This window comes from Cervus elaphus, chromosome 13 (genome assembly GCF_910594005.1).
Source record: "Cervus elaphus chromosome 13, mCerEla1.1, whole genome shotgun sequence".
In the NCBI taxonomy this organism is placed as follows: domain Eukaryota; kingdom Metazoa; phylum Chordata; class Mammalia; order Artiodactyla; family Cervidae; genus Cervus; species Cervus elaphus.
The window spans coordinates 8613879-8638652 of NC_057827.1; the positions used below are offsets into that span (position 1 = coordinate 8613879).

At 39.8% G+C, this 24774-nt stretch overlaps 1 protein-coding gene across 3 annotated transcripts in view; it reads left to right on the forward strand.

The window, feature by feature from the left end:
- Nucleotides 1-24774, forward strand: part of GABRG3 (gamma-aminobutyric acid type A receptor subunit gamma3) — an 824838-nt gene that overhangs the window by 56796 nt on the left and 743268 nt on the right. The gene's annotated exons all lie outside the window — the stretch shown is intronic.

Sequence of the window (24774 nt, forward strand, 5' to 3'; positions counted from 1 at the left end):
TTGATCCATCCGTGTAGCTGTAAATGGCATTATTTTATTCTTTTTAATGGCTGAGTAATGTTCCATTACTCATACGTACGTATGTATGTATGTACGAACCACAGCTTCTTTATCCATTCATTTGTCGATGGACATCTAGGATGCTTCCATGTCCTAGCTATTGTAAATAGTGCTTCAATGAACAATGGGGTACATGTGTCTTTTTCAATTTTGATTTCCTCATGGTACATGCCTAGGAATGGGATTGCTGGGTCATATGGTAGTTATATTCCTAACTTTTTAAGGATTCACCATAACCTTTTCCATAGTGGCTGTATCAGTTTACATTCCCACTAACAGTGCAAGAGTGTTCCCTTTACTCCACACTCTCTCCAGCATTTATTGTTTATAGACATTTTGATGATGGCCATTCTAACTGGTGTGAGGTGGTATCTCATTGTAGTTTTGGTTTGCATTTCCCTAATAATGAGTGATGTTGAGCATCTTGTAATGTGCTTGTTGGCCATCTGTACGTATTCTTTGGAGAAATATCTCTTCAGATCCCTTTCTGACTTTTTGATTGAGTTGTTTGCTTTTCTGGTATTGAGTTGTATGAGCTGCTTATATATTTTGGAAATTAATTCTTTCTCAGTTGTTTCCTTTGCTGTTATTTTCTCCCATTCTGAGGGTTGTCTTTTCACATCATTTGTAGTTTCCTTTGATGTGCAAAAACTTTTAAGTTTAATTAGATCCCACTTGTTTATTTTTGTTTTTATTTCCATTACTCTAGAGGTGGGTTGTAGAAGATCTTGCTTTGATTTATGTCATTGAGTGTTCTATCTATGATTTTCTCTAAGAGTTTTATAGTTTTTGGTCTTAACATTTAGGTCTTTAATCCACTTTGAGTTTATCTTTGTGTGTGGCATTAGGTAGTGTTCTAATTCCATTCTTTTGCATTTAGCTTTCCAGTTTTCCTAGCACTACTAATTGAAGAGACTATCTTTGCCCCATTGTATATTCTTCCTTCCTTTGTCAAAAATAAGGTACCCATAGGTCTGTGGGTTTATCTCTGGGTTCTCTATCATTGGTCTATATTTCTGTTTTTGTGCCAGTACCATACTGTCTTGATGACTGTAGCTTTGTAGCATAGTCTCAAGTCAGGAAGCTTGATTCCTCCAGCTCCATTCTTCTTTCTCAAGACTGCTTTGGCTATTCGGGGTCTTTTGTGTTTCCGTGAGCTGTGAAATTTTTTGTTCTAGTCCTGTGAAAAATACCATTGATAATTTGACAGGGAGCACATTGAATCTGTAGATTGCATTTGGTAGAATAGTCATTTTCACAGTGTTGATTCTTCCTACGCAGAAACATGGACTCTCTCTCCATCTGTTTATGTTGTCTTTTATTTCTTTCATCAGTGTCTTATAATTTTCCGTATATAGGTTTTTTGTCTCCTTAGGTAGGCTTATTCCTAGATATTTTATTCTTTTTGCTGCAGTGGTGTATGGGATTGATTTCTTAATTTCTCTTTCTGATTTTTCATTGTTAGTATATAGACATGCAAGTGATTTCTCTTTTCTTTTTTTTTTTTCAAGTGATTTCTGTGTATTGACCTTGTATTCCATGACTGCTGAATTCACCATTTAGTTCTAGAAATTTTCTGATAGTTTCTTTTGGGTTTTCTATGTATAGTATCATGTCATCTGCAAACAGTGAGAGTTTTGCTTCTTCCTTGCTGATCTGGATTATTTTTATTTTTCATCTCTGATGGCTATAATAATGTTTGCTGTGGGCTTTTAATATATGACCTTAACCATGTTGAGATAGGTTCCTTCTATGCCCATTTTTTGAAGCATTCTCTATCATAAATGGAAGCTGAATTTTGTCAAAAGCTTTGTCTGCATCTGTTGAGATGATCATATGGTTTTTATCTTTCAATTTGTTAATATGGTGTATTACATTGATTGATTTGCATATATTGAAGAATTCTTGCATGTCTGGGGTAAACCCAACTTGATCATGGTATGTGAGCTTTTTAATGTGTTGTTGAATTCTGTTTGCTACAATTTTGTTGAGGATTTTTACATCTATGTTTATCAGTGATATTGGCCTGTAATTTTTTTTTCATGTTGTCTTTGCTTGGTTTTGGTATCAGGGTGATTGTGGCCTCATAGAATGAGTTTGGAAGCATCCCTTCCTCTGCAATTTTTTGGAAGATTTTCAGAAAAATAGACATTAACTCTTCTGTAAATGTTTGATAGAATTCCCCTGTGAAGCCATCTGGACCTGGGCTTTCATTTTGTGGGAGATTTTTTTATCACTGATGTCAGTGTTTGTAATTGGATTGTTCATAATTTTCATTTCTTCCTGGTTCAGTCTTGGGAGGTGGACCTTTTCTAAGAATCTATGCATTTCCTCTAGGTTGTCCATTTCTTTAGCATATAGTTGCTCACAAACTCCTTTTTCATTTCTATTTTTTTTATTTCATTTTTTCTCACTTTTTTTGTTGATGAGTCTGGCTAGTGGTTTGTCAATTTTGTTTATCTTCTTAAAGAACCAGCTTTTCATTTTATTAATCTTTGCTATTGTTTCCTTCAGGCTTCCCTTGTGGCTCAGCTGGTAAAGAATCCACCTGCAATGTGGGAGACCTGGGTTTGATCCCTGGGTTGGGACGATCCCCTGGAGAAGGAAAAGGCTACCCACTCCAGTATTCTGACCTGGAGAATTCCACAGACTGTATAGTCCATGAGGTTGCAAGGAGTAGGAGATGACTCAGCAACTTTCACTTTCACATCGTTTCCTTCATTTCTTTTTCATTTCTTTCTGCTCTGATCTTTATGATGGCTTTCCTTCTGCTGATTTGGGGTTTCTTTGTTCCTTTTCCAGCTGATTTAGAATATAGTTAGGTTGTATATTCAATGCCTTTCTTATTTCTTAGGTATGATTGTATTGCTATAAACTTCCCTCTTAGAACTGCTTTTGCTGCATCCTATACATTTTCGGTCTTTGTGTTTTCATTGTCATTTGTTTCTGGGAATCTTTTGATTTCCTTTCTTATTTCTTTAGTAACCTCTTCGTTATTTAGTACTGTACTCTTTAATCTCCATGAGTTTGGTTTTTTTGAAGGTTTTTTTTTTTCCCTATAGTTGATATCTAGTCTCATAGCATTGTGGTCAGAGAAGATACTTTATACATTTCTACAATTTTAATTTTATTAAATTTACTGAGGCTTGATTTGTGGCCCAAAATGTGTTCTATCCTGGAGAATGGTCCATGTGCACTTGGGAAGAAAATGTATTCTGCATTTGGATGGAAAGTCCTGAAGATATCAATTAGGTTCATTTGGTCTAATGTTTCATTTAAGGTTTGTATTTCCTTATTGATTCTCTCTTTTGATTACCTGTTCATTGGTGTAAGTGGGGTGTTAAAGTCCCCTACTTTTATTGTGTTACTGTCTAATTCCCCTCTTATGACTGTTAGTATTTGCTTTTTCTATTGAGGTGCTCATTTGGGGTTCCATAAATATTTACAATTGTTATGTCATCTTCTTGGATTAATCCCTTGATCATTACGTAGTGTCCTTCTTTGTCTCTTAGAATATTCTTTATTTTAAAGTCTATTTTGTGTGAAGTAAGGATTTCCACTCTGGCTTTTTATTTGTTTCCATTCACATGGTATATCTTTTTCCATCCGTTTGCTTTCTGTCTGTGTGTGTCTCTAGGTCTGAATTGGGTCTCCTGTAGGCCGCATACATATGGGTCTTGGTTTTGTATCCATTCAGTCAGTCTGTATCTTTTGGTTGGTGCATTTAATCTGCTTACATTTAAGGTAATTATTGATGCATACATTCCTATTGGCATTTTCTTGATTGTTTTGGGTTTGCTTTTATAGGTCTTTCCTTTCTCTTGTGTTTACTGGCTATGTGAGTCCTTTCAGTATTTGTTGCAAGGCTTGTTTGGTGGTGCTGAATTCTCTTAACTTCTGCTTGTCTGTAAACCATTTGATTTTCCATCAATTGAATGAGATCTTTGCCACATATAGTAATCTTCGTTGTAGATTTTTGTCTTTGAGTACTTTAAATATATCCTGCCATTCCCTTCTGGCTTGCAGAGTTTCTGTTGAAAGATCTGCTGGTGATCGTATAGATTTTCCCTTGTATGTTACTTTTTGCTTTCCCCTTGCTGCTTTTAATATTCTTTATTTGTAGTTAATCTCTGTTAGCTTGATTAATATATGTCTTGATGTATTTCTCCTTGGGTTTATCTTGTAAGGGATAAACTGTGCATCTTGGACTTGATTGACTATTGCCTTTTGCATGTTGAGGAAGTTTGCAACTATAATTGCTTCAAAAATTTTCTCAGTGCCCTTCTTTCTTTTTTTTTTTCTTCACCTGGGACCTCTATAACTCGAATGTTGGTGTGTTCACTATTGTCCCAGAGGTCTCTGAGGGTTTCCTCAATTCTTTTCATTCCTTTCCCCTTATTTTGCTCTTCAGCAGTTATTTCCACCATTCTATCCTCCAGCTCACTTATCCGTTCTTCTCCCTCAGTTATTCTGGTATTGGTTCCATCTAGAGTATTTCTAATTTCAGTAATTGTGTTATTCATCTCTTTACTTATTCTTTATTTCTTCTATGTCCTTGGTGATTGTATTAACTGTGTTAAATGTTTCTTGCATTTTCTCCATTCTGATTTCAAGTCTTTGGAGCATCTTTACTATCATTATTCTGAATTTTCTTGCAGGAAGATTATTTATTTCCTCTTTATTTGGTCTTGTGAGTTTTCATCATTTTTTCTCTAACTTTCTCCATTTGAGGTCTCCTTTTCCAAGGCTTTAGGGTTGTATTCCTTCTTCATTTTGGTTTTTGACTTTGGAGGGAAATGTTGGTTGGGTAGTTTGTGTTGATTTCTTGTTAGGGGGTGACTTGTGCCTTTGTTCTAGTGGGAGGAGATCAAGTAGAGTGGCAGGTAATTACAGAGATAATGGGATATATACACACATTTCCACACATACAGTTAAAACCAAAGTTTTATAAAGAAAAGAGTACAGAAGATTGACTTGGTGAACATGGCAAACCAGAAGTTTTCATCAACCAAGAGCTAGCTAATGCTCACTCTGTAAAATTGAGCCTGAGCAGAGGGCCAACTGGGGAACAGAGCAAAGAGAGCTCAGTAGTTCAACTTTCTTGGGGAAAACTGAAAGAGTGAGGGGAACAAGGGAGAAGAAAAAAGAGATAGAAAAATATAGGAGAAGGAGGGAAAAGAGAAAAGGAGGGGGTGGAAAAGAGGGTTAGAGAAAGAGAGGACAGAAAAACTAGAAAAGCAAAGAGGAATAGATATATGTGGAAAAGATTTACATATATTCAGGAATAGCTACAGCTGGTAAAGAACTATAGGAAAGCAGTTGAATATATCAAAAACAAAATAAAGAAAACTCATTAAAAAAGGGTGAAAAAAAATCTTAACATGAATTTTTTTTTTTTTTACAAGAAACACATGTTGGAAAACTCCACTGCACTACAAAAGGCTAATGTGAAGGTGGAAATATGTAGGGGGCATAAGCAGTGTGATTTAAAAGATAAAAAGAAAGGGTTCTCAAGATCATAGTTCTTCTTGGTTGTAGAATCTGCCCCCATGGACAGGTTTGTGTTAGTGTCTTGTGATGTTTTCGTGGTTGGGGGAGCTCGTGCCTGGGTTCTGGATGATGGAGCTGGATCTTGTCTCTCTGAAAATCAGTGCGGTGTCCAGTAGTGAGGCATCTGTGGGTTCAGTATGCCTTCTGGCTTTGGCAGTGTTCAGTTCAGTTCAGTCACTCAGTTGTGTCCAACTCTTTGTGACCCAATGAACCGTAGCAAGCCCCCAATGAACTGTAGCAAGCCAGGCCTCCCTGTCCATCACCAACTCCTGAAGTCCACCCAAACCCATGTCCTCGAGTTGGTGATGCCATCCAACCATCTCATCCTCTGTCATCCCCTTCTCCTCCTGCCCTCAATCTTTCCCAGCATCAGAGTCTTTTCCAATGAGTCAACTCTTCGCATCAGGTGGCCAAAGTATTGGACTTTCAGCTTCAATATCAGTCCCTCCAATGAACACCCAGGACTGATCTCCTTCAGGATGGACTGGTTGGATCTCCTTGCAGTCCAAGGGACTTTCAAAAGTCTTCTCCAACACCACAGTTCAAAAGCATCAATTCTTTGGTGCTCAGCTTTCTTTATAGTCCAACTCTCACATCCATACATGACCACTAGAAAAACCATAGCCTTGACTAGATGGACCTTTGTTGGCAAAATAATGTCTCTGCTTTTTAATATGCTGTCTAGGTTGGGCATAACTTTCCTTCCAAGGAGTAAGTGTCTTTTAATTCATGGCTGCAGTCACCACCCGCAGTGATTTTGGAGCCCAGAAAAATAAAGTCAGCCACTGTTTCCACTGTTTCCCCATGTATTTGCCAGGAAGTGATGGGACCAGATGCCATGATCTTAGGTTTCTGAATGTTGAGCTTTAAGCCAACTTTTTCACTCTCTTTCACTTTCATCAAGAGGCTCTTTAGTTCTTCTTTGCTTTCTGACATAAGGGTGGTGTCATCTGCATATCTGAGGTTATTGATATTTCTGTTGGCAGTCTTGATTCCAGCTTGTGCTTCCTCCAGCTCAGTGTTTCTCATGATGTACTCTGAAATGGGACCCAAAACATTGACTCATCATCTAAATTCTCTTGCACTAAGCTATGTCAGACACTTTTGCATGGACCTAGGGTCTTGGCAAAAATATAATATTAACAAGTTTGTACATTCTATGAACCTGTTACCCAAATCCTTTCATCCACCCATCCTCATAATCTAGTATTCTCCAAGCTGGAGAAGAGCATTTGAAAACACATCTCCATTGAGATTATATAGATGAAATTAATATAAGCCTCAGAGACAGAGTATTTGGAGTTTACAAAGAGCCTGAAAAGATTATTTGTGATAGTAGTGGTGGTGGTGGTAAGCTCTCACTGGAGTCGTTGTTCCCCAGAATTCCTTTAAGCTTCATTACCAAAGTTAAGTCTCTGGGAGGTTGAGAGTGAAACTCTGGGAGTTTGTGTCTGTGAGGCTGCAGAATCCTTGGTAAGTCACCTCCTCAATCATTTTTTAGCTTCCCGTCCTTAAATGGAAATAAAAATAGTATTATATAGTAATTAAATGAGAAATTCTTACTATGGTGCCATTTAATATATATTAACAAACTTTTGTCTGTGGGTGTCAGCAGAAGGATGGGAGGAAGGGAAGCTGGTGATGGCGGGTGGGGGAGTCAATCTGCCTCATGCATCACCTTGCCCTGGGGGACTCTCAGTTCAAGTAAAGGAAGTGGGCAATAAGGTGGAGGGACCAACAGCAGATGAGCCCCACTCCCTTTCTTCAAAAGCAGAGGAAGATTGGAAGGGAGAGTCCCAGTATTTGAACAGCACTTCTATTTAACCTTCATGGGCATGTGAGTTGGTATTATTTATATATTTTTTTTCTATTCATTTGTTGCTATGTAATTTTTTCTATCAGTATATATAAACTTATGAAAAGTAAAACTTTAAGAGACCAGGGTGACATTTAGACATAAATATTATTTGAGAGAATGACAAATGCAAGATTTTGGCATTCTTTTGTGTCTTAATTTTAGAGACCCCCAGAAGCCATAGCAAAAAATTAACTGAGTAACTACTATTTACTTCACAATAGTCCAACCACTCACTCTGAGCCCCCTTCATAAATTGGATTCTATCATTGGCTCATCTTTGATACACGGAGACTAAGGCACAGAGATCTTAGGAAGCTTTTCAGGATTATGGAACTGGTTAGAACAGAGCCTCTCTTTTCAGGCTGATGGCCAGGCAGTGTTCTCCCCTGCCTGTTACCCACGTAGCACAACTGCTCAGCATTCTGTGGGGTCTCCGTCCCTCACCCCTACTGTTGCCAGCCTGGAGTAGCTCATTAGAATTGCCTTCTGTGGACAGCTACAGTCACTGCACGCACAGTTCTGTCCCTGTCAACACTGACCAGCTCTATAGTCTACCTAAATTGTATCTGTCACTGTCTATTTCTTGCTTATTTCTAAGTGAATATAAATGGTGTGTTCTCCCAATGTCACTTTCAGCTTTTCCACTTTCAGAGAGCTAATGTAAATTCTGTTATAACAGATGCCTATTTTCAGGAATGTCCTTGTCTTAGATGGTCTCTTTTTAGCCTTTTGCCCATCTGACCACTTGAGTCAGCCAGTAATCACTGTCAGTTTCCAAGAGACCTTAAAGAATCATCTTCCTGTTGTGATATTTAATTTCATGTGAACATTTAACATGTAAATTCCAAGTAAATATGATAAGTTAAAATCATGATTTTCTATATATAGAGTACATGATTCTAGGTATAGAAAACATTAAGGTCTGCATAAAAACTATTAAACTAATAAATGAATTCAGCTAGGTAGCAGGATATAAGAGTAATATACAGAAATCTGTTGCATTTCTTTATACTAACAATGAAACATAGAAAGAGAAATTAAAAAACAATTCTGTTTAAAATTGCACCAATGAAAGAACTTCCAAGACTGTGGAGGAATAAGACAGGGAGATCACCCTCCTCCCCACAGATACATCAAAAATTCATCTGCATGTGGAGCAACTCCTGCAGGACACGTTCAGAACACTGAAAACCCCAGTGTTCCAAAAAGGCAAGCCAATCTCCTTAGAATGAGGTAGAGCAAAAGATAAAGATAAAAAAGAAACAGTATTCTGAAAGAGTTTCAGAAGAATAGGCATTAGCTCTTCTCTAAATATTTGACAGATTACACCTGTGAAGCCACCTGGCCTTGGGCATTTGTTTTCGGGGATTTTTTTCTTTTTTAATCACAGTTTCAATTTCAGTGCTTATAATTGGCTTGTTTGTAATTTCCATTTCTTCCTGGTTCAGTTTTGGAAGTTCTAATTTTTCCAAGAATCTATCCATTTCTTCCAAGTTGTCCATTTTATTGGCATATCATTGCTTGTGATAGTCTCTTGTGATCCTTTGTATATCTGCATTGTCTGTTCCTCTCTTTTTTGCATTTCTAATTTTGTTGATTTGATTCTGCTCCCTTTTATTCTTGATGAGACTGGTTGGTTGTCAATTTTGCTTATCATCTCAGTGAACCAACCTTTAGTTTTATTCATCTTTACTACTGTTTCCTTCATTTATCTCTGCTTTGATCTTTATGGTTTCTTTGCTTCTACTAACTTTGGAGTTTTTTGTTCTTCTTTTTCCAATTGTTTTATATGTAAAGTTAGGTTGTCTGTTCACCATTTTTCTTGTTTTTTTGAGGTAGAATTATATTGTTATAAACTTCCCTCTTAGAAATGCTTTTGCTGCATCCCATAGGTTATGGGTTGTCATGTATTCATTGTTATTTGTTTCGAGGAATTTTTACATTTCCCTTTCTATTTTTTCAGTAACCTGTTTGTTATCTAGAAAAGTATTTTTTAATCTCCATGTGTTTGTGTTTTTACAGCTTGTTTTCCTGTTATTGAAATCTAGTCTCATTTCTAATGTGGTCAGAAAAGATGCTTTTTATGATTTCAATTTTCTTAAATTTCCTGAGGTTTGATTTGTGGCACAAGATGTGGTCTATCCTGGAGAATCTTCCATGTGCACTTGAGAAGAAAGTGTATTCTTCTGCATTTGAATGGAATGTTCTATTAGGTCCATCAAGTCACTTAAGGCTTGTGTTTCCTTATTAATTTTCCGTATTAATTTTCAATTTTGATGATCTGTCCATTGGTGTAAGTGGTGTGTTAATGGAGAGTCCTTAAAAAAGCTAGGAACAAAGTTACCACATTACCCAGCAATGCCACTACTAGGCATATACCTTGAGGAAGCCAAAGTTGAAAAAGACACACGTATCCCAGTGTTCATTGCAGCACTATTTACAATACCTAGGACATGGAAGCAACCTAGATGTCCATTGACAGATGAATGGATAAAGAAGCTGTGGTACATATATATAATAGAATATTACTCAGCCATAAAAAGGAACACATTTGAGTCAGTTCTAACGAGGTGGATGAACCTAGAAGCAATTATACAGAGTGAAGTCAGAAAGAGAAAGACAAATATTGTATATTAATGCATATACATGGAGTCTAGAAAGATGATACTGATGAACCTATTAGCAGCGCAGCAGTGAAGATACAGAGATAGAGAACAGACTTATGGACACAAGGCGGGGGGAGGAAGGAGAGGACAGGACTAATGGGGAGAGTGGCATGGAAACATATACACTACCATATGTAAATGGATAGCCAGTGGGAACTTGCTGTATGCCTCAAGTAACTCAAACTGGGGCTCTGTAACAGCCTAGAGATGTGGGATGGGGTGGAAGGTGGGAGGGAGGTTCAGGAGGGAGGGAGCACATGTATACCTATGATTGATTCATGATATATGGCAGAAACCAACACAATATTTTAAAGCAGTTATCCTTCAAATAAAAAAAATACATTTTTCTAAAAAAGGGAAAAAGAGGGGGAAAAAAGAGACAAAGGCTTTTAGGACGAGAACCTGTGCCCTGGGGAGGGAGTAGTGAAGGAGGAAAACTTTCCATACACTGGGAAACCCCCTCACAGGTGAGGACAGGAGGGAGCTTTGGAACCTCAGAGGGGAGCACAACAGTGGTTGTCTGGAAGGCAAAATGGAGAGAGATCATCACAGACCTCATTGCTGAACAGCATTTCCTAGCTGAGAAGAAGCTCAGATGCTTGCACCCATGGCAGAAGTTGGGGCAGGGTGCCAAGGCTCACGCTTGGGTGTTGGACCCCAGGGAGAGGACCGGTATTGGTTGCTTTGAGGATCCTTTGACGGGGCTAGTATGACACAGCTGAGGGAGTCCAGAGAGAAGACTGGGCATCCCAGTCAGACAAGATAACGTTGTCAACAGGACGCTAACTCCCTGCACTCACAGACAGTGGCTGTGTGCCCCAGAGACTGCCAAAGCCTGCAAAACCATTAGGAGCACCAGCAATGGCATTAGACTTGACTGTAGTTTACTATCCCAGAGGGGGAAACATAAGCCACTATCCAGTGCCAAAGCCGAGGAGGGCGCCTGAGGTAGCAGACGAAATGCCACCACTGTGGTCCTGACCCCAGAGGTGGCAGCTGCCACCAGGCTGTGAACAGGTACAGGTTACCGCCCATGCCTTGATGGAAGCCTAGTCAGCTTGGTCTTCCTAGAGACACACGACCTGGGGCCGTTTCCCCTGGAAGAGCGCACGACCTGCCTCAGTCTGTAACAACATCTGCGAAGCCTATACTGCTACAAGCACACCCTGGTACACCCCACCTGTGGATGCCATTCCCCTCTGTCTCCCTCGCCCGAGTGAGCACATGAGCTCTAACAAGCCTTGGTGTTCGCCCCTCATGTCTGGGAAGGTAACAGAAACCCAACGGTGGCCTACGAGAAGAGGCAGGCCCTAAACCAAAGGAGCTGTGTGACTGAAGGAGAGAAGGAGAGTTAGCTCCTGAAGCTGCAGGTGCCGCAGATTTAACCCCCACAGTTAGCCTGAGACTGTAGACTTTGGGGACAGCTGTGGACTTTGGAAGTGTACCTAATGCTCCAAGTACTGGATGTAGTAAGGCCAGATCTGAGATCGAGCTGACCCCACACTGCCCACAACAGGCTCAGAGAAATTTCCAGAAATGTTGGAGGACTTTGGTGTAAGTTTCTCTGAGTGTTCTGGGATGTTGAGCATTGTTTTCACCGATCGTCTTAGGATTTTGTCTTCTGTGCTGTGTGACCTGTGAAGTTTGGTGCTGCAGTAAGGGATCAGGCCTGAACCCATGAGGTGGGAAACCTGATCCAGGACATTGAACCACTGGAGAAATCCCAGCCCCATGGATCATTAGTTGATAGGAGCTCTCCCAAAGGCCTCCATCTCAACACTAAGACCAAACCCCACTGAAAGGCCAGCAAGATCCAGTGATGGGTTCCACACACCAGTCTTTCAGCAAAACAGGAGCACAACTCTGCACATTAGAAGACTGGCTGCCTAAAGCCATGCCAAACCCATAGACACCCCCAGACACACTAAGGATACACCACTGCCCCTCAGAGACACAAAATCCAGTTCCATCCACCGGAACACAGGCACAAGTCCCCCCAACCAGGAAACCCTCACAAGGCACTGGTCCAGCCCTCCCATGGCAGGCAGACCCCACAATTAAGAGGAACTACGACCCTCCAGCCTGCAGAAAGGAGACTCCAAACACAGTAAATTAAACAAATGAAAAGACAGGGAAATATGCAGCAGATGAAGGAACTTGTTAAAAACCCACAAGATTAAACAAATGAAGAGGAAGTAGGCAGTCTACCTGAAAAATGATTCAGAGTAATGATAGTAAAGATGATCCAAAATCTTGAAAATAAAACGGAGGCACAGATAGACTGGAGTCATGGATTGAGGTATAAAAGAAATCTTTAACAAGGACCTAGAAGAGCTAAAGAATAGTCAATCAGCAATGAACAACACAATAATTGAGATTAAAAATACACTAGTGGGAACCACCAGCAGAATAACTGAGGCAGAAGAACAGACAAGTGAGCTGGAAGATAGAATGGTGGAAATAAATGAAGCAGAGCAGAAAAAAAGAATGAAAAGAAATGAGAACAGTCTCAGAGACCTCTGGGACAGCATTAAACACAGAATTTGAATCATATGGGTCCCAGGAGAAGACAAAAGCAAAGGGTATGAGAAGATATTTGAAGAAATTATGGTCAAAAACTTCCCTAAAATGGGAAAGGAATTGGCCACCCAATTCCAGAAAGCCAAAAGAGTCTCATATAGGATAAACCTAAGGAGAAACATGCCAAGACACATATTAATCAAACTAACAGCAACTAAATACAAAGAACAAATGTTAAAAGCAGAAAGGGAGAAAGGGAAAAGCAGCAAGTTTCATACAAGGGGATCTCATAAGTCTAACAGCTGATCATTCAACAGAAATTCTGCAAGCCAGAAGGGAGTGGCAGGATATACCTAGAGTTATGAAAGGAAAAAAAAAACAAACAAAAACAAAATCCTACAACCAAGATTATTCTATCCAGAAAGGATCTCATTCAGATTCAGAGGAGAAATCAAAAGCTTTACTGACAAGCAGAAGTTAAGAGAATTCGGTACCACCAAACCAGCTTTATTTTTTTTATTTTATTTTTTCCAGTGGGTTTTGTCATACATTGATATGAATCAGCCATAGATTTACACGTATTCCCCATCCCGATCCCCCCTCCCACCTCCCTCTCCACCCGATTCCTCTGGGTCTTCCCAGTGCACCAGGCCGGAGCACTTGTCTCATGCATCCCACCTGGGCTGGTGATCTGTTTCACCGTAGATAATATACATGCTGTTCTTTCGACACATCCCACCCTCACCTTCTCCCACAGAGTTCAAAAGTCTGTTCTGTATTTCTGTGTCTCTTTTTCTGTTTTGCATATAGGGTTATCGTTACCATCTTTCTAAATTCCATATATATGTGTTAGTATGCTGTAATGTTCTTTATCTTTCTGGCTTATTTCACTCTGTATAATGGGCTCCAGTTTCATCCATCTCATTAGAACTGATTCAAATGAATTCTTTTTAATGGCTGAGTAATATTCCATGGTGTATATGTACCACAGCTTCCTTATCCATTCATCTGCTGATGGGCATCTAGGTTGCTTGCATGTCCTGGCTATTATAAACAATGCTGCGATGAACATTGGGGTGCACGTGTCTCTTTCAGATCTGGTTTCCTCAGTGTGTATGCCCAGAAGTGGTATTGCTGGGTCATATGGCAGTTCTATTTCCAGTTTTTAAGAAATCTCCACACTGTTTTCCATAGTGGCTGTACTAGTTTGCATTCCCACCAACAGTGTAAGAGGGTTTCCTTTTCTCCACACCCTCTCCAGCATTTATTGCTTGTAGACTTTTGGATAGCAGCCATCCTGACTGGCGTGTAATGGTACCTCATTGTGGTTTTGATTTGCATTTCTCTAATAATGAGTGAACAAATGCTAAAGGAACTTCTCTAGACTGGAAACAAAAGAGAAGGAAAAGGTCTACGAAAACAAATCCAAAACAGTAAAGTAAATGGTAATAGGGTCATACATATCACTAGTTACCTTAAGTGTAAATGGGCTAAATGTTCCAGCAAAAGACACATATTGGCTGATGTACTCCCTATATATGCTGTCTACATGAGACCCACCTCAGACCTAAGGACACATACAGACTGAAAATGAGAGGCTGGAAAAAGATATTCTATGCAAGCTGAAATCAAGAGAAAGCAGGAGTAACTGTTCTCACGTCAGATAAAATAGACTTTAAAAGAAAGACAATTACAGTAGACAAGGAAAGACACTACATAATGATCAAGAGATCAATCCAAGAAGAAGATGCAAGAGTTATAAATATAATGCATCCAACATAGGAACATCTCAATACATAAGGCAAATACAAATATCAAAGGGGAAATTGACAGTAACACAGTGTTAGTGGGAGACTTTAACTCTCCACTCAAAACAACAGACAGATCATCCAAACAGAAAATTAATAAGGAACTACAAGCTTTAAATGATATGTTGGACCAATTGGACCTAATTTATATCCACAGAATATTTCATCCAAAAATAGTAGGTTTGACTTTTTTTCTCAAGTGCATGTGAAACATTCTCCAGGATAGATGACATCTTGAAAGAGACACATGTACCGCTGTGTTCATTGCAGCGTGACTGACAGTAGCTAGGACACAGAAGCAACTTAGATGTCCATCAACAGATGAATGGGTAAAGAAATTATGTTACATATGTACAATAGAATATTACTCAGCCATAAAAAGGATTGCATTTGAATCTGTTCTAGTGAGGTGGATGAACCTAGAGCCTGTCATACAGTGTGAAATAAGTCAGAATGGAAAAACAAATATCGTATATTAACATGTGCATGGAAATCTAGAAAGATGATACTGATGAATGTATTTGCAGGATAGCATTGGAGATGCAGACACAGAGAACAGACTTGTGGACCCAATGGTGGAAGGAAAGGGAAGGACGAATTGAAAGAGTAACACTGAAAGATGTGTATTACTGGATGTAAAACAGACAGCCAGTGGGAACTTGCTGCATGATACAGGGAGCTCAAACCTGGTACCTCTGAGAACCTAGAGGAATGGGATGGGGTGGGAGCTGGGAGGGAGGGTACATGTGTGTACCCATGATTGATTCATGTTGACGTACAGCAGAAACTATCACAATACTGTAAAGCAATTATCCTCCAATTGAAAATAAAAAATAAAATGACATCAAAAAAGATAAAATACCTATGTATAAACCTAACCAAGGAGATGAAAGACTTATATGGTGAATTATTGTTGTTCAGTCGCCCAGTCAACCCCATGGACTGCAGCATGCCAGGCCTCCCTGTCCCTCACCATTTCCTGGCATTTGCCCAAGTTCATGTCCATTGCATCGATGATACCATCGAGCCATCTCATCCTCTGATGCCATCTTCTCCTTCTGCCCTCAGTCTTTCCCTGCATCAGGGTCTTTTCCAATGAGTTGGTTCTTCACGTCAGGTGAACATTGGAGCTTCAGCTTCAGCATAAGTCATTCCAATGAGTATTCAGGGTTGATTTCCTCTAAGATTGACTGCTTTGATCTCTTTACTGTCCAAGAGACTCTCAAGAGTCTTCTCTAGCACCACAGTTTGAAGGCTTTGATTCTTTGGCTGTCTGCCTTCTTTACGGTCCACCTCTCACAACCCCATGTGACCACTGGAAAGACCATAGCCTTGACTATATGGACCTTTGTCCACAAAGTGATGTCTTTGATTTTTAATACACTGTCTGGGTTTGTCATAGCTTTTCTGCCAAGAAGCAATTGCCTTCTGATTTCATGCCTGCAGTCAACATCAACGTGATTTTATAACTCGAGAAGAGGAGAGGAAAACTGTCACTGCTTCCACCTTTTCCCCTTCTACTTGTGATGAAGTGATGGGGCTGGATGCCATCATTTTAGTTTTTTAAATATTTAGTTTTAAGCTGGCCTTTTCACTCTCCTCCGTCACTCTCATCAAGAGGCTCTTTATTTCCTCTTTGCTTTCTGCCATTAGAACGGCAGAATCATCCACATATCTGAGGTTGTTGATGTTTCTCCCACCAATCTAGATTCCAGCTTGTAACTCATCCAGCCTGGCATTTCTCATGATGTACTCAGTTAAATAAACAGGGTGACAATAAACAGCCTTGTTGTATTCCTTTCTCAATCCTGATCCTGTGAGTTGTTCCATATAGGAACTTCTTGACCTGCATACAGGTTTCTCAGGAGACAGGTAGATGATCTGGTATTCCCATCTCTTTAAGAATTTTCCACAGTTTTTTATGATCCACACAGTCAAATACTGAAATCAGATTGATTATATTTTTGCAGCCAAAGATGGAGAAGCTCTATACAGTCAGCAAAAACAAGACCAGCAGCTGTCTGTGGCTCAGATCATGAACTTCTTATTGCCAAATTCAGACTTAAATCGAAGAAAGTAGGGAAAACCACTAGACTCTTCAGGTATGACCTGAATCAAATCCTTTACAATTATACAGTGGATATGACAAATAGATTCAAGGGATTAGATCTGATAGACAGAGTGCCTGAAGAACCATGGACGGAGGTTTATGACATTGTGCAGAGGGCAGTGATCAAGACTGTCTTCAAGAAGAAGAAATACAAAAAGGCAAAATGGTTGCCTGAGGAGGCCTTACAAATAGCTGAGAAAAGAAGAGAAGCTAAAGACAAGGGAGAAAAGAAAAGATATACCCATCTGAATGCAGAGTTCCAAAGAATAGCATGGAGAGATAAGAAAGCCTTCCTCAGTGATCAAAGAAATTGAGGAAAACAGTAGAATGGGAAAGACTAGAGATCTCTTCAAGAAAATTAGAGATGCCAAGGGAACATTTCATGCAAAGATGAGCTCAATAAAGGACAGAAATGGAATGGACCTAACAGAATAAGAAGATATAAAGAAGAGGTGGTAAGAATACACAAAGAACTATACAAAAAAGATCTTCATGACCCAGATAACCATGATGGTGTGATCATTCATCTAGAGCCAGACATCCTGGAATGTGAAGTCAAGTGGGCCTTAGGAGGCATCACTACGAACAAAGCTAGTGGATGTGATGGAATTCCAGTTGAGCTATATCAAATCCTAAAAATGATAATGTGAAAGTGCTGCACTCAATATGCCAGTGAATTTGGAAAACTCAGCAGTGGCCACAGGACTGGAAAAGGTCAGTTTTCATTCCAATCCCAAAGGTAATGCCAAAGAATGTTCAAACTACCACACAATTGCATTCATCTCACATGCTAGCAAAGTAATGCTCAAAATCCTCCAAGCCAGTCTTCAACAGTATGTAAACCATGAACTTCCAGGTGTTCAAGTTGGATTTAGAAAAGGCAGAGGAACCAGAGATCAAGTTGCCAACTTCCATTGAATCATCGAAAAAGCAAGAGAGTTCCAGAAAGACATCTACTTCTGCTTTATTGACTACGCCAAAGCCTTTGACTGTGTGGATCACAGCAAACTGCTGAAAAATTTTAAAGACATGGGAATACCAGACCACCTTACCTGCGTCCTGAGAAATCTGTATTCAGGTCAGGAAGCAACAATTAAAACTGGACATGGAACAGTAGACTTTTTCCAGATTGGGAAAGAGTACATCAAGGCTGTATATTACCACCCTGCTTATTTAAAGTATATGCAGTGTACATCATGGGGAATGCCGGGCTGAATGGAGCACAAGCTGGAATCATGATTGCTGGGAGAAATATCAATAACCTCAGATATGCAGATGACACCACCCTTATGGCAAAAAGTGAAGAGGAACTGAAGAGCCTCTTGATAAAAGTGAAAAAGGAGTGTGAAAAATCTTGCTTAAAACTCAACTTTCAAAAATCTAATATCATAGCATCTGGTCCCATCACTCCATGGCAAATAGATGGGGAAACAGTGGAAACAGTGAGAGACTTTATTTTCCTGAATTTTAAAATCACTGCAGATGGTGGCTGCAGCCATGAAATTAAAAGACACTTGCCCCTTGGAAGAAAATTATGACCAACCTAGACAGCGTATTAAAAAGCAGAGGCATTACCTTACTGACAAAGGTCCATCTAGTGAAAGGTGTGGTTTTTCCAGTAGTCATGTATGGATGTGAGATTTGGAGTATAAAAAAAGCTGAGTGCTGAAGAATTGATGCTTCTGAACTGTGGTGTTGGAGAAGACTCTTGAGAGTCCCTTGGACTGCAAGGAGATCCAACCAGTCCATCCTAAAGGAGATCAGTCCTGAGTGTTCATTGGAAGGACTGATGCTGAAGCTGAAACTCCAGTACTTTGGCCACCTCAGGCAAAGAGCTGACTCACTGGAAAAGACCCTAATGTTGGAAAGATTGGCAGAAGGAGAAGGGGATGACAGAGGATAAGATGGCTGGATGACATCACTGTCTCGATGAACTTGAGTTTGAGTAAGCTCTAGGAGTTGGTGATGGACAGGGAAGCCTGGTGTGCTGTAGTCCACAGGGTTGAAAAGAGTCGGACATGACAGCATCGAAACTGAAACTGAACTGAACACAGTCAAAGGCTTTAGTGTAGTCAGTGAAGCAGAGGTAGATGTTTTTCTGGAATTTTCTTTCTTTCTCTGTGATCCAACAAATGTTGACAATTTGATCTCTGGCTCCTCTGCCTTTCTAAACCCAGTTTCACATCACATGCATATTCGGGTGGTTTGCCATTCTCCCTCCTGTGGACCATGTTTTGTCAGAAATCTCCACTATGACCCATTCATCTTAGATGGCTGTGGATGATATGGCTCATAGCTTCACTGAGTTATGCAAGCTCCTTTTCCATGATGAGGCTGCGATCGATGAAGGGGTTGGTGAGCTATAGAACATTAATAAAAGAAATCTAAGACGAGTCAAGGAAGTGGAAAGATATTTCATTATCTTGGGATAGAAGATTTAGTATGATGATCTGAGCCACAGTCAGCTCCAGTGTTGTTTTTTGCTGACCGGGTAGAGCTTTTCCATCTTTGCCTGTGAAGGGTATACTCAGTCTGATTTTTATATTGATCATCTGTTAATGTCCATGTGTAAAGTTGTCTCTTATGTTGCTGGAGGAGGGTCTTTGCTATGACCAGTACATTTTCTTGGAAAAATTCTGTTAGCCTTTGCCCTGTTTCATTTTGTACTCTGAGGCCAAATTTGCCTGTTACTCCAGGTATCTCCTGACTTCCTACTTTTGCATTCCAGTCCCCTGTGATGAAAAGGACATCTTTTTTAGTGTTAGTCTAAAAAGTTTTCATAGAACCATTCAACCTCATCTTTTTTGGCATCAGTGCTTTGGGAATACACTTGGATTACTGTGATGTTGAATGGTTTGCCTTGAAAACAAACAGATCATTCTGTTGTTTTTGAGACTGGTTCCAAATTGGGAAAGGAGTACCTCAAGCCTGTATATTGTCAACCTGTTTATTTAACTTATATTCAAAGTACATCATGTGAAATGCTGGGTTGGATGAAGCACAAGCTGGAATCAAGATTCCCGGGAGAAATATCAGTAACCTCAGATATGCAGATGATACCACTCTAATGGCAGAAAGTGAAAAAGAACCAAAGAGCCTCTTGATGAAGGTGAAAGAGGAGAGTGAAAAAGATGGCTTAAAACTCAACATTCAATAAACAAATATCATAGCATCTGGTCTCATTGCTTCATGGCAAATAGAAATGGAAAAATTGGAAGTAGCGACAGATTTTGTTTTCTTGGGCTCCAAAGTCACTGCAGGTGGTGATTGCAGTCATGAAATTAAAAGACACTTGCTCCTTGGAAGGAAAGCTATAACAAACCTAGACAGCAGAGGCATCACTTTGCAGACAAAAGTTCTTTTTCTCTTAGCTATTGTTTTTCTTTTAGTCATGTACTGATGTGAGAGTTGGACCATGATGAAGGCTGAGCACTGAAGAACTGATGCTTTTGAATGTGGTGCTGGAGAAGACTCTTGAGAGTCCCTTGGACAGCAAGGAGATCCAACCAGTCAATCCTAAAGATATCAACCCTGACTATTTACTGGAAAGACTGATGCTGAAGTTGAAGCTCCAGTACTTTGGCCAACTGATGCAAAGAGCTGATTCAATGACAAGAACCTGATGCTGGGAAAGATTGAAGGCAAAAGGAGAAGGGAGTGGCAGAGGATGAGATGATTAGATGTTATCACCAACTCAACGGACATGAATTTGAGAAAACTCCAGAAGAGATGCAAGGACTGGGGAGCCTGGCATGCTTTAGTCTGTGGTATCAGAAACAACTTAGCACTTGAACAACACTATGTTATATGTGGTTTTGACTGTCTAGCCCCAAAGAGATTGACATCAAGAATTTTTTTTCACTAAAATATAATGTCAAGAATGTTTTTCATTAAAATATAATTTATTTACTTTTTACCATGATGAGTTTGTGTGTGTGTGTGTGTGTGTGTGTGTGTTTCTGTGTCTGCAATAAGTAAGACAAAGAGTCTATTCGCCTCCAGGCTCTAAGTGGCAATCTGGAGAACAGAGGTCAGCCTTGTGTCTCTGGACCTGTCAGCAGACAGTCCTGCCACTGTGAGAAGGGCACTGTGACAGAGGCCATTTCCTGTCTTGGTCTCTGGGTCATTTTCTCAGCTCATGATTGATAATTCTAGGATGAGAAGGTTCAGGATGGGGCAAAGAAAAACAACCAAACAAAAATCTGTAGCAGAGGCAAGTAGAAAGTATAGCCCATATAATTCCTCTTTGGGTGTCTTCAGTCTTTTGAGGGAACAAATGTGGTTGACTGTTAGCAAAACTCACCCTAGGCAGCTTTGCAGTGTTCATTTATATTGCACAGTTTATGAGTATGATTCTTCTTAAATATACAAATTCTGAATTTTTAGGAAGTAGTGATTTTCAAATAGAATTCCATGATAGAATTTCCAAATAGATTGCCAAGATAGAAATCAAATGAAAACTTGAAAGTGAATTCATTTTTGAACTAAATGCAGAGGATTCAATTCCATCAATCCTATTTTATGCTCTTCTTCAATAGAATGCGTTCCTTTTCACTCAGAAAATTGCCATCCCTTCTCTCCTCATTCCTGACTTTTGTGCATCTGTGTAACTCTTCATCCTTCTCCCAACTACCCAGGGCTTAATCTTTTTAAAAAATTTCTGGTAAAATGCACATAACATAAAAATTGCTATTTTAACCACTGTCAAGTGTGCATCTCAGGGGTATTACGTACATTCAGGTTATTGTGCAACCGTGACCACCATCCATCCCTAGCAGTCTTCATTTTGTGTAGCTGAAGCTGTGTCCTTTACGCACCATCTTTGCATTGTCTCTGCCTTCCAGCTCTTGGCAGCCACCATCCTCCCTCCTGTCTCTGTGCATTGACTACCCTAGGCACCTCACATAAGTGCAAGCACAGTGGGTCTGCTTATAATTGGCTAACTTCGCTCAGTGTGATGTGCCCAAGCTTCATCCGGGTTATAGCATGTGTCAGTCTGTTGTCTATACATATACATACATTTACATTTAAATCTTTCTGTGTATTGTGATGTTTTGATATCTTAAAAATACTTCCTGATTTGGGCAGCTCCTACCCCTTCCAGGGTTAGCCAGTTCTTAGTGATGGCAAGGGGCCAGCTTGGAGCAGGGCTTTGAGCATACAGTCTATCCAATCCAGAGTCATATCTCATCTACGTGGTGGCTCTTACACCCCAGGAGATGATACTCAGGTGTTCTAATTATCCCAAGACCTGGTACCAGGCCACTGGAAACCACGTGTATAGCTGGAAGCCCACAGGAGTTATTCAAGCTAGCCAAACTAGCCGACCTGAGTTTTTATCCCGCCTTTTTCCTCGGAGACCTCTGTTGAGATCATGGCCTGAGCATCCCCTCCTTTGTGCTGTCTTCTCCCTCTGGACTACTGTTATGTCTTTCCCATGTAGGCCCGCAAAGCATGCCATACCACCTGTCTCTAGGACCCCAGAGTGAATTAACTTTGTTTCCCTGAGCCTGTCCTGAGCTGCACCTGACTGACCATCATGTGAGCAAGCACATAAAGGCTAGGTGATATTCCAGGTGCATATGCTGTGTTAGGTTTACCCTTTTATCCCTCCGTGGACACATGACTTGATCCCACCTTTTGGCTGCTGTGAATAATGCCGCTGTGAACATGGATGTACAAATACGCTTGAGTCTCTGATTTTAATTCCTTTGGGTATGTAACCAGAAGTGGAATTGCTGGGTCCCAGGGTAGTGTATTTTTAGTTTTTCTGAGGAGCCACCATACTGTTTTCCACAGTGCCTGCATCATTTTGTATTCCCACCAACAGTGCACAAGGTTTTCATTTTCTACACGTTGTTGCCAGCATTTGTTTATTGTTTTGTTTTTTATTTAAATAGCAGTCATCATAATCGATATGAAGCTGATCTGATTTGCATTTCCCTAGTGACAAATAATGTTAAGTATCTTTTCATGTGCTTATTGGTCATTGTATGTCTCTTTTGAGAAGTGCCTTAAGTCCTTTACCCATTTTTAAGTCAGATTCTTTTCCTTATTTGTTGTTGAGTTGTGGGAGTTCTTTTTATTTTTTGGCTATCAACCACTTATACCACATACATGATTTGTAGATGTTTTCCCCCATATACCGGTTGCCTGTCCATTGTGTTGGGCTTCCTAGGTGGCTCAGTGGTAAAGAATCTGCCTGCCAATGCAGGAAATGCGGGTTTGATCCCTGGATCGGGAAGATCTCCTGGAGAGGGAAATGGCAAACCACTCTAGTATTCTTGCCTGGGAAATCTCATGAATCAGGGAGCTTGGCGGGCTACAATCTATGGGGTCACAGAAGAGTCAGACATGATTTAGCAACTAAATAACAACAGCAGCAATCCACTGTGTTATTGTGTCCCTTGATGTAAAAAAAATAAATAAATAAACTGGACTTTTTAATCTTGATGTAGTCCAGTTTATTTTTTTCTTTTATTGCCTGTGCTTTTGGTGTCATATATAAGAAATCATTACCAAATCCAGTGTCATTAAGCTTTTCTCCTGTGTTTTCTTTGAAGAATTTCATAGTTTCAAACCATCCTTTAGGTTTCTGATCCATTTTGAGTTAATTTTTCTATATTGTGTAAGGGTTCAACTTCCTTTTTTTGCTTGTGGGTATCCAGTTTACATAACACCATTTGTTGTAAATACTTTTTTCCCCACTGAATGGCCTTGACATCCTATTGAAGATCATTTGTTATGGCTTAATCACTAGTCCTTGAGTTGTAAATCTTGAGCCTCCTGTGGCCTCCCTGTTTCCTGAATGCCACCAGGGCTACTTTCCTAAAGACACCTTTTACTTCAGCATGACACTGCTTAAAGGAGAAGTTGCTTAAAACAGCTTTTCTCCCAGGTTTTGTGTGTGTGTGTTTTCCAAACTCTTCTCTTAAAACCTTTATTATAGTATTGCACTTAAATACTTATTTGACACCTCCCACTTCAAGTTGTTAAGGCTTTACATCTGTAGGTCCTTTTTATTTAATGGGATTAAAAGCTCTAGACACCCAAGTCTGGTAAATACCATGAAACAACCAGAAAAATTCTCTTGCAAAAAGTAGGTCCTCAACTGACTGACTTAACACAGCCTTTGTATAACATTAATAAGGTTATGCAGCATTTGGAGACAGAATATTTGCTGAATCCAATTAAGTTGAAGAAAGATGCTACTTGCTGTTCAAAGTAGTTAGCAAAGCTCAGTTTAAAATGCAGAATAGTCCTTTTATAAAATTTAAACACTATGTACATAGTTCATAGAATCATTTTGGGGTGTTTTCCCAAATGCCAACAGCTCTGAACAGCTTGGTTGTGCTGACAGATAGAGTAGTTGACTTCAGTTCATTATTTTTATTTTCATGAAGGTCTGTACAACATGGCTCAGGTTGCAGACTGCTGGGTATGTAATTGAACAACAGATTTGAGCTTACAGGTGCTACTCATCAATGGTTACTTATTTAGTGAAACTGGAGGAAGCTCATTGGAATAATTGCTGATACAAACACTCTTGTTTCCATAGAAATGCCTTGTTTGTATGCAAAGGTTCAGGAGTCTTGTTTATCTTCTTCTAGGGCAGAAATACTCTGAAATTGGTGTTCTTCTCCCCTGTACCAATCAGTTGCTGAGTGCTGGGGAAAGGAAGGCACCTCCTTTTCAGTGGCACAGACCCCTGACTTGGAGTTTGTTTTGGGAATCTTATTACTGGTCTTCCAAGTTCCATTTCCGCGAAGGAGAGGGAAACTGACTTTCTTTAAGATTAAATGAGCTAATTTTACCTATGATGCAGTTAGATATTACAGTTTTTTGTTATATGAATTTTACTCCCTCATAGTTGGAATGGTAATTCCTTGACTTACTGAAGTGTTACTCTTTTCTGAGTTGCAGAATTTGAAATCTGTGATATGTGTGTGTCTTTACGTAATAATGATAACAATGAATATTTCTTAATCTCCTTTGGTATATGTGTTCTCCAGATCTTTGCTTTGAGTTGCACCAAAGTAATGGATGAATAGCTTGAATTGTCCCTGATATTACTCATTGTGTGGGAGTGTGTGAGTCGCTCAGCCATGTCCGACTCTTTGTGACCCCATGGACTGTAGCCCACCAGGCTCCTCTGTCCATGGAATTCTCCAGGCAAGAACACTGGAGTTGGTTGCCATTTCC